The sequence below is a fragment of the Gossypium hirsutum genome, chromosome A13, assembly GCF_007990345.1.
Source record: "Gossypium hirsutum isolate 1008001.06 chromosome A13, Gossypium_hirsutum_v2.1, whole genome shotgun sequence".
NCBI classification, from domain to species: domain Eukaryota; kingdom Viridiplantae; phylum Streptophyta; class Magnoliopsida; order Malvales; family Malvaceae; genus Gossypium; species Gossypium hirsutum.
The window spans coordinates 51,254,859-51,265,802 of NC_053436.1; the positions used below are offsets into that span (position 1 = coordinate 51,254,859).

The 10,944-nt window shown below is 35.5% G+C and overlaps 1 non-coding gene across 1 annotated transcript; it reads right to left on the bottom strand.

Annotated features, from left to right (window-relative positions):
- Positions 1 to 9,064: 9,064 nt before the first annotated feature.
- LOC121213468 (small nucleolar RNA R71) lies at positions 9,065 to 9,172 on the bottom strand. Its single transcript, XR_005908849.1, has one exon. It is a non-coding gene; the product is annotated as a small nucleolar RNA R71 (small nucleolar RNA).
- Between the last annotated feature and the right edge of the window lie 1,772 nt (positions 9,173 to 10,944).

A 10,944-nucleotide genomic window follows, 5' to 3' on the forward strand; every position in this document is an offset into this window, starting at 1 on the left:
TTGACAGAAAAGCCCATTAATGTTGGGAAACTATCCTCAAGGAGATTCACGATTGTGCCAAAAAAAAAGGCAGGAAGTGCTTATTTCCCATCATTAATCACTTCACTTTGCTTAAGGGCCCCTATTAAAACACAAGCAAATATGAAGGGGTGATATGTTCAAGGAAGCATTACAAATTACGATCTTCAAATATTAGTAGAGAGGGTGCATGAGTTGAATCAAGGGGAGCAAGAAGAGCCAATTGAGCCAGATACTGAGGAGTCAATAGATGAAACTGAGACTGAAGCTAATTCAGTTAAAGACACTGAAGAGGAAGAATCTAATAAGGAACCAAAAAGTCCTAAACCAGTTGAAGGATTTGAAAACCCTGAACCAAGGGTTGAGCCAGAAGAAGAACCAGTCAAGCTAAGTATCGAACCTGAATCTGCAACTCTTATGCCGACTTCTGCAAGTACTTCAAGGAAATAAGAGTTGTCAATTTTGATGGATATGTGCAAGTTTATGCACAATCAACAACAAACTTACTGGAAATATGCAAAAATTAGAGATGAATCAATTCAAAATTCTTTTAAGAATATCTCTAACACTTTTGTTCTTGAGTTCCCAAATGCTATATTTGAGACATGGACGGAAGATACTGATGATACAAGCTGAGATTGAGCTGAAAAAGACAAGGGGAATAAGTCAAGAAAATAAAAGAGGGGACTATTGTCTTATTTATTTATTTTTAGGTCTTTAGGAATTTATTTCTTCGTAATTAGGATTTAATTTCTACAGAATAAAACATAGCAAGCATGAATAAGCTTAACACTTCTTTAGAAAGAAAAAGACTAAATGATGTGGTAATGGGAATCAACATGTCTAGGATTGGGTTATTAGGAAAGACTTGGTATTTAAGCAGTCTTAATGACTCACCTCTCTTTCTTTACAACCCTACTTGGTGTTCAGTTTTCATTCATTACTTTGTTCTTGCAATGAGGACATTGCTTCTTTTTAAAGAAGGGGTAAGGCAAATAAATTGCTCAAACTTTAAAAATTTTTTCCAAGTATGTTTCAATCATTTCTTTCATAAGTATGTTGTAATAAATGAATGTTTAGAGATAATTTTTTTAATAAGATAGTTTGTATGCAAGTATGAATGATGATTTTATTTGAGTTAAAGTATGTTATCATGAATAATGGAATGCTTGTATGATCTTAGCCTTAGTAATGTTTGCCATGAAAACTTAGTTTCTTTTGATATTAGACATGCATGAAGGTTTATATTTTTAGAATTGACTTAGTAGCTTTCTTGAGGCGGAATCTTAGGGGACATAAAAATCTAAAATGATATAGACACTATTTCTTTGGACCGTTTGAGCCTTTTCAAGCCAACCCTATGATATTTGATCCTTGAAACTGAAATTTTGAGCTTAAAAGCCTATTTATTGCAATGAACCTACATTATAAGCCACATTACCATATTTTAAAGTTATCCAAATTTTGTGCACCTATCTTAACTAAAGTTGTCTTGGTAATCAACATTTAAGGAAGTTTTCATAAAGGTGTATTTGTTCATGCTTAAAAAAAAAGCGAAGAAAGGTTTGCTCAGTCTCCAAAAAGGAAAACTTTATGAACTTGAGTTGTGATTGTTTGCTTGATTGATAGGAAATTATGTTGAATGAAGAATGTTATGTATGACTGTGACATACATGGAAACTATGTTTCATGTTGGCATATTTTGAAGCTTAGTATAATCTTAAGGAATGTTTGCACATGAATTACTTGTTGATGAGCATGAAGTTGTTAATGCATGATTATGAGACAAAGATTGATTCTACTTACACAATTAGCAATTTTGCCTTAGCAAGACCTTTTGCTGTGAATGAACATTACTCGGGACGAGCAATGGTTTAAGTTTAGGGGTGTGTAAACGGAAAAATATATAGGATTTTTCCTATGTCATTTATCACCTTTTTACTTAAAATTGTTTTTATAACTAAGTAATTGTTTAATAAATTAATGAAATATGTGAAAATATGAAATTAAGACATCGAAATTATTAAAATGTGATTTTATGCTTTATTCTACCAAGCATGCAATATTCAACCACAACCAACTCACATTCGGCCTTAGTTCATAACAAGGTAGCCGAATTCTTTTTATGGTTCAAACACTCATCCATCATCATTCACCTAACTTTAACATGAAACAACAAAACTCACCATTATTAACTACCATAGTCAAAAACCTTACTCAATCCAAAATCAAAATTTCATCATGGGTTACAAAAAAAAAATAACTTGATATCTCACTCAAGATCAACTAAAATTTCAAGAACTAATATGAACACCTTACCTTAATATTGACCTAAGATGGTCGATTTCTTCACTCCTTTCTTCCTCCTTTCAATTCAGCCAAGAAGAATCAAAGGACACAACTTGTTTTCATCACCGAATGCTCTTGTCCCCTTTTTTTTTTCTTTAGATTCGGCTAGCAAGAACATGAATGATGATCCCTTTTTTTTTTCTTTCATCATTTTCCTTTTTCCATTTCTTTATTACTAACTTTTTATTTTATTGTTCCTCCTATGATGCACCAACATAACATGTCTATGACATGTTTTGCCCATCACCCTTTGTCATGGCCGGCCACTAGAAATTAAATGTGGGAAATTGACATGCAAGTCCACCCCTTTGATTACATGCACTAATAGATCCTTATAGATTAACCTATCACATTTCAGAAGTGTCACACATAAGTCCTATTGACTAAATTCACATGCAATTTACTAAATCGAAGCTTAAAACTTTCACACATTCATAATCACATATTTTAGACAATAAATCTCATCTAGAAAAGCCCGAAGACCTCTTACGAAACTCCTTTGCTCCCATATCAGCTTTTCTTTTCTCCATACTGAGCTCCTCAACTTTTCAAGCTCGCTCGACGAGTACCACAAATTTTCGGATTTCTAAAATGCCAACACACAGCTTTATATCATCATTCAGTCCATCCTCGAAACGTTTACACATCACGCCCTCTGAAGAAATGCATTCTCGCGCGTATCGGCTAAGCCTCACAAATTTTCGTTCATAGTCGGTAACCGACATAGAACCTTGTTTGAGTTCAAGAAATTCCTTTTGTTTTTGGTCAATGAATCTCTGACTGATATACTTCTTTCGAAACTCAGTTTGGAAGAACTCCCAAGTTACTTGCTCTTTGGGCACAACAGAAGTCAACGTATTCCACCAATAGTAGGCAGAATCACGTAGCAAGGAGATAGTACACTTTAGGCACTCATCGGGTGTGCAAGATAGCTCATCGAGTACCCGAATAGTCTTGTCCAACCAAAATTCAGCTTGCTCGGCATCATCACTATCCGTAGCCTTAAATTCAGTAGCCCCATGTTTTCGGATTTTGTCAACTGGGGGCTTATTCGACCTTATTTGGTCAGTTACCGGAGGTATTGTAGGTGCGGGGGTGGTATTAGTCGGGAATGGAGGTTGTGGAACAGCCCTATTAGTTCGAATGTATTGGTTGAACCAATCATTCATCACGCTATAAAAAGCTTGTCTAGCTTCATCATTCAGATTACTAGCATTAGGTTGAGAGTCCACCGGCGCTGTCCCTTGTGCGGGAGCAGGCGCTACACTCTCAAGATCATCAGCTACCGCTCGGTTGGGATCGGGATCCATTACTATAAATACACACATTTGCAAATGTCAGAAATCACCACACTATCAAATAATCACAAAATGACGTGTATAGCTAGACCCAAACGTAGTACGGTAGTCCTAAAATCGACTAAACCGTAGCTCTGATACCAATAAAATTGTAACACCCCGTACCCGAGACCGTTACTGGAGTCGGACACGAGGGGTTAACAGACTAAATTCACTTATTCTCACAGTCCATTTTGAAAATTTCCAGACAGTTGACTAACTGCGTCACTGTCACCCTAAAAATCATATCTTGAGTTCCAAAACTCAAAAATCAGTTTCGAAATTTTTCCCTGAAAATAGACTCATACATCCATCTACAAATTTTTTTCTAGAATTTTTGGTCAGGCCAATTAGTACAGTTTATTAGTTAAAATCTACCCTGTTTCAGGGTTCGACTACACTGACCTTTGTGCATTACGACTTGGATATCTCCCTGTACAGGGTTTCAATACTGATTCTGTTTGTTTCTATAGAACCTAGACTCGAAAAGGAATCTATAAATATATGGCATGACTTCTAATTATCTCTGGTTGATTTATAATGAATTTCCAAAGTCGGAACGGGGAATCCAGAAACCGTTCTGGCCCTGTCTCACGAAAACTTAAATATCTCATAATATGCTATCCATATGATTGTTTCCTTACTTTCCTATGAAAATAGATTCATCAAGGTTCGATTACATAATTTATTCACTATTTAATTCCATTCCTACTATTTTTAGTGATTTTTCAATTCACGTCGCTGCTGCTATTAGCATCTATTTTTAAGGTAGACTTTACCTATTACATAGTTTCCATGATTCAACTAGCCCTTTTGCATAAATAGCACAAAATATGATCATGATTAACCATTCCAATGGCTAATCGTTCCCAAACATTTCCATACCTCTTAATGAACATCATACAAGACGATTATAAAATTAAGCTCAAAGTGTATATAAGCCATTTTCGCATGGCTATCCAAATTTACACAAAACCAAAGGGTCCATGACCAACAACAAAACGGGTAGTCCTATACATGCCATTTCAAAGTTCAACCAAAAGTGTACCAAAAGGGGCTTTGATAGTGTGGACGACTTCAACTTCAACAATCCCGAGTCCGATAGCTGACGAACCCAAAATCTATAAAACAGAGAATCAAAGAAACGGAGTAGGCATTTAATGCTTAGTAAGTTTGAGCCATGAAATTAGACACAACCAAAGTATAGCATTCATATGGCTGAACGGATAATCTCATGTGCACAAATTCTCAATATCATACTTACTTCACATTACCAACCCTTATATTCATACACAAAAGATCAACTTAGCCAAGGCCGGAAGCTCATTAATTTACTGAGCGAATATTATTTAAACAGAATCACCACCCTAATGCATATACAAAACGTACCTCATCGTTGGGTTTTACGAGCGTATCAATTTAAATTATTACAGCAAGATCACTCGTTCTCAAACCAAGTACCTTCGGAGTTTAGTCGGATATAGCCACTAGCTCAAATGCCTTCGGGACTTAGCCCAGTTATAGTAACTTGCACAAATGCCTTCGGGACTTAGCCCGGTATAATAGCTCGCACAAACGACTTCGGGAATTAGCCCGGATATAATAGCTCGTACAAACGCCTTCGGGACTTAGCCCGGATATAGTAGCTCGCACGAATGCCTTCGGGACTTAGCCCGGATATAGTAGCTCGCACGAATGCCTTCGGGACTTAGCCCGGAATTAGCCACTAGCTCAAATGCTCTCGGGACTTAGCCCGGTTATCATCCGAACATTCATGCACATATCAATAAATCATGACACATCTAATTTCATTTTCTTAATTAGAGTTCAAACACAAGTCACGTATTAACCATTCCCATTTTGGCTCACTAGCCACATACAAACAGCATGGTTTAGTTTGCTTTATAACATGATCTCTATGCACATACATTATGACTTAATCGAATCATAAACTAAGTCTCATTGCTCGAAAACTTACCTCGGATGTTGTCGAACTATTTCGATGGCTATTCGACCACTTTTTCCTTCCCTTTATCGAATTTAGTTCCCCTTTGCTCTTGAGCTTAATTTAACAAATAAATTGATTTAATCATTTGAGCATCAAAAGAGGAACTCAAGATACATAGCTCATATATATACATTAGACACTAAAGTCACATACATATGAAATCATGAATCAACTCAACATATTAGCCAATATTCACCTTAGCCGAATTTTCTAAGTCAAGATAAAGCCATCAACATGTTTACCTATGGCCGAACATACATATCAACCTATGTACTCAGTCATGTGGTCGAGTATACATATTCCAATATGATTTCATTTCCATTTCGTTTAACACTTAACTTTTACCACATGTCAAATAACCCATTTCTTTAGTCATGTGGCCGATTATATTCGGTCATGCATACACACATAAAATCAATTTGGAGACTCTATCAATCCAACATACATTCGGCAATAGTCCATAATTCTCTCTCTCGGCCACTCATTTCCCACTTAACAAAGCTTCCATTCGAACTCATTAGTGAGTATCAATTAACTTAAGCTATCTTTTAAACCTTTATTTATCACTTCATGCCAAACCAAAGACCACATTCGGCACTTTCATCCACCATTCTACCAAGCATGCAATATTCAACCACAACCAACTCACATTCGGCCCTAGTTCATAACAAGGTAGCCGAATTCTTTTTATGGTTCAAACACTCATCCATCATCATTCACCTAACTTTAACATGAAACAACAAAACTCACCATTATTAACTACCATAGTCAAAAACCTTACTCAATCCAAAATCAAAATTTCATCATGGGTTACAAAAAAATAATAACTTGATATCTCACTCAAGATCAACTAAAATTTCAAGAACTAATATGAACACCTTACCTTAATATTGACCTAAGATGGCCGATTTCTTCACTCCTTTCTTCCTCCTTTCAATTCAGCCAAGAAGAATCAAAGGACACAACTTGTTTTCATCACCGAATGCTCTTGTCCCCTTTTTTTTCTTTAGATTCGGCTAGCAAGAACATGAATGATGATCCCTTTTTTTTTCTTTCATCATTTTCCCTTTTCCATTTCTTTATTACTAACTTTTTATTTTATTGTTCCTCCTATGATGCACCAACATAACATGTCTATGACATGTTTTGCCCATCACCCTTTGTCATGGCCGGCCACTAGTAATTAAATGGGGGAAATTGACATGCAAGTCCACCCCTTTGATTACATGCACTAATAGATCCTTATAGATTAACCTATCACATTTCAGAAGTGTCACACATAAGTCCTATTGACTAAATTCACATGCAATTTACTAAATCGAAGCTTAAAACTTTCACACATTCATAATCACATATTTTAGACAATAAATATCATATTCAAATAATTTGGTGACTCGGTTTAGGGGTCCCGAAACCGCTTTCCGACTAGGGTCACTTTAGGGCTGTCACATAAAGTGGGCCATGCATGATTAAATTAAATAATGAAATATAAAAATATATTTAATAATTCATTTTAAATATTTTATTAATAATTTGGGTTTTAAATTAATTAATTAAATTGAATAAATTCTATTCTTTGGTCCTCTAACTTGTTGATTTATTCTGGACAGGTCTGATAGCTTTACTGGACTACAAAACCATCCAAATTGGGGACCAAGTCAACACAAAATTTAGCTGCACATGGCTTTCCATAAACTACTTTTTGATTTAATTGCACAAGGTCCTTGAAGAGTTGAAGAAATTAGAGATTTACATGAAGATTTGCACTTGACTGAGTCTTAGTCTTGAGCTGTTGTGGCACTCAATTTGACCAAAAATCAAGAAAAAATCAGCTCAACTTCTTCACTTTATGGCCAGCCACCCATGGAAGATGCTTCAAAAGATGAAAACTCCTATTTTTAGTAAACTATCCCCCTCTTCTCTCCTATAAATAAGACCTCATTCTCACATTTCTACTCATCCCTCATCACTCATCACTCATCCTTCATTCCTTATTCATTATCCTAGCATTCTTCTTTTCTCCCCACGCCTATCATCATCTTTTCATAAAGATTTTAGCATATAAGCTTCTTAAAGAACCCTTGGTCAGCCACCTTGGAGAGCCATCAGCAAAAGAGCGTAGCAAAGAAACGAATGAGCCTCGTCAGTCAAAGTCTTGGGTGACAGCCACTTTAAATTGGGTTTAATCTTTATTTTCTTTAATTTAATTTAACGATGTTTGCTATGTGTTCTTTGTTCTTATTTGCAACAATGTTAGCTGAATTTTATTTAAGCTAGGATTACTTTGATTAAATAATATTTATTAGATTCATGCTTATAATGTTTGTGCCTCAATCGATCATGTTTTCAATTAAAATCATGTTTGCATTTCGTTCATACGTGATTGAAATACACCTGAATTAGCTGAGCGATCCTAACAAGACAACGACTAGTGGACGCATAATTGAAATGTGCATGCTCAATTTAGATCCTAACCTGATTAAATTGCAGGTTGCATAACAACCCTAACCAGGCTCTGTTATCTACATAGTTTTTAGATTTGTGTGATTAAACTGTTTCAAACCTAACACATCCGTATTACCTCACACGAATACTAAGAAATCCTTAGTAAATAAGGATCAGCAAAATGCGTATTTACTAGGTAAAGGATTCCGAATGGACTTTACGTGGTTTCCAAACTCATGAAAGATCGAGTTGTCATGGAATGTTTTTCCGAATATTATTAAGCATGTTGATAATAAATTGAGCTTAATTAAAGTAATTGTCCTACTTTATTTATGTCATAATTATTACAAATTGTGTTTTATTTTTCTAAAATCTATTTCATTCATATAGTTTGCATACTTAGGTTACTTTACATTAGGGATCATTGCATTTAGTTTAATATATTTTAACCATCACTTCTCAACTAAATTGTGTTTTTATTTACCAAATTGTTAATATAATTTTACAAATTAAGTGACTTAGCACAAATACAATCCCTGTGGAGACGATAACTTGATATTTACTTATTACTTGATAACGACTGTGTACACTTGCACAAACCTACGCGTTACAGCACCCCAATTCGAATTGAAACCAGTAATGTTTCAAATGCTCCAAACGGTGGGCCAGTTCAGTGGTATGCCCATAAAAGATCCACACTTACACCTTTGATTATTCATGGAGGTGAGTGATTCATTTAAGTTAGCTGGCGTGACTGAAGATGTACTGAGGGTAAAACTATTTTTGTACTCATTGTAAGATTGAGCACGAGCATGGCTGAATTTAATGCCACCAAGTTCAATATCTACTTGGCAAGAATTAGCAGAAAGGTTTTTGGTAAAATATTTTCCACCAAGTAAGAACGCAAAGTTGCGTAATAAGATAACAACTTTCCAAAAATTGGATGACGAATCTTTGTATGAGGCATGGAAAAGATTCAAGGAATTACTTCATAAGTGTCCTCATCATGGGGATTCCTTATTGAATCCAATTAGAAACATTTTATAATGGTATTAATGCACATACAAGATTAATGGTGGATGCTTCTGTGAATGGTGTGATTTTATTTAAGTCTATAATGAGGCTTACGAGATCATTGAATTGATTGCAAGCAACATTTATTAATGGCCGATAAATCAGGCAGTTTCAAGAAGACGTATAGCCGAAATGCATGAAGTGGACGCACTAACTTCACTCTTTGCTCAGGTATCTTCTATTTCTTCTATGCTAAAATAGTTTAGCACTAATGGTTTGAATAATTTTGCAGCTCAATCACCAAGTCAATATGAAGTAGTTTCTTACATATATAGTAAGGAAGGTTATTCTTTCGAGATTCACTCTTCAAATCCTGAATCAGTTTGTTATGTAAGGAACCAATATCAAAATAGAAATGGATAAGGACTACAGTCCCAATTCTACAATCCTTCATGGCAGAACCATCTAAATGTTTCCTAGAGTAACCAAGGAAATGGACCAAACAACAACCAAATGTAGCATAGACCCAACCAAACCCAAAGGTTTAACCAACAAGCCTTAAAACCACCCCAAGCTGAATTATCAAATAGTTTGGAAGACTTGTTGAAGGCATATATGGTGAAAAATGACGTATTCATCCAAAGTCAAACAACAACGCTAAACAATCTGGAGAACTAGATGGGTCAGTTAGTTATTGAGCTTCATAGTAAACCGCAAGGAGCCTTGCCAAGCGACACATAAAATCCAAGAAATTTGGGTAAAGTGCATTACAAAGTGGTAAGATTTGGAACCTAAAAATGTTGTGGTTAAAGATGACCCTACTAAAAAAGAGGAAAGTTAACCAATAGTTGAAGTTCCTACAACAGAAAAATCATATGCTGAAAAATTTGATGAGGTAAACCCTAAACTAGTGAATTCTAGAAAGAAAACACCTACTTTTGCATATTTACCTCCTCAGAAAAGTTATCCATATCAACCTAGAGTTCTATATCCTCAAAGACTTCAGCAAAATAAGCAGAGACATGAGGTACAATTTAAGAAGTTCTTGGATGTTTTAAAGCAATTACACATCAACATCCCATTGGTGGAGGCTTTAGAACAAATGCCCAATTATGTAAAGTTTATGAAAGATATCTTTTCCAAGAAGAAACAACTTAGTGAGTATGAGACTGTCGCTTTGACGAAGGAGTGTAGTGCGTTTTTACAGAACAGGCTACCTTCAAAACTAAAGGATACTGGAAGCTTTACAATACCTTGCAACATTGGTGAATCATATTGCAGTAAAACGTTGTGTGACTTAGAAGCAAGCATCAACCTGATGCCCAAATCTATTTTCAAGCTATTGGGAATAGGTGAAGTAAGACCCACTACTGTAACCCTTCAACTTGCAGATCAGTCATTGGCTTATCTTGAAGGAAAGATCAATGATGTTTTGGTAAGAGTTGAGAAATTCATTTTTCCTACTGATTTCATTGTTTTGGATTTTGAAGCAGACAAAGAAGTTTTGATCATCCTCGGGAGACATTTCCTAGCCGGGAAGAACGTTGATAGATGTGCAAAAAGGCTAACTCACGATACGAGTTCAAGATAATAACGTATCGTTTAATGTTCTGAAGGCAAAGGAATTTCTCGATTAAATGGAAAAGTGTTCAGTAATGGATTAGAAACCTTAGTTTTTACGGGAAACAATTCTGAAGAAGACCCATTGGAGAATGCTTTAGAGTATGAACCATTCGAAGATGAAAAAGGTGATCAAGGTTTGGCTTTGATGGA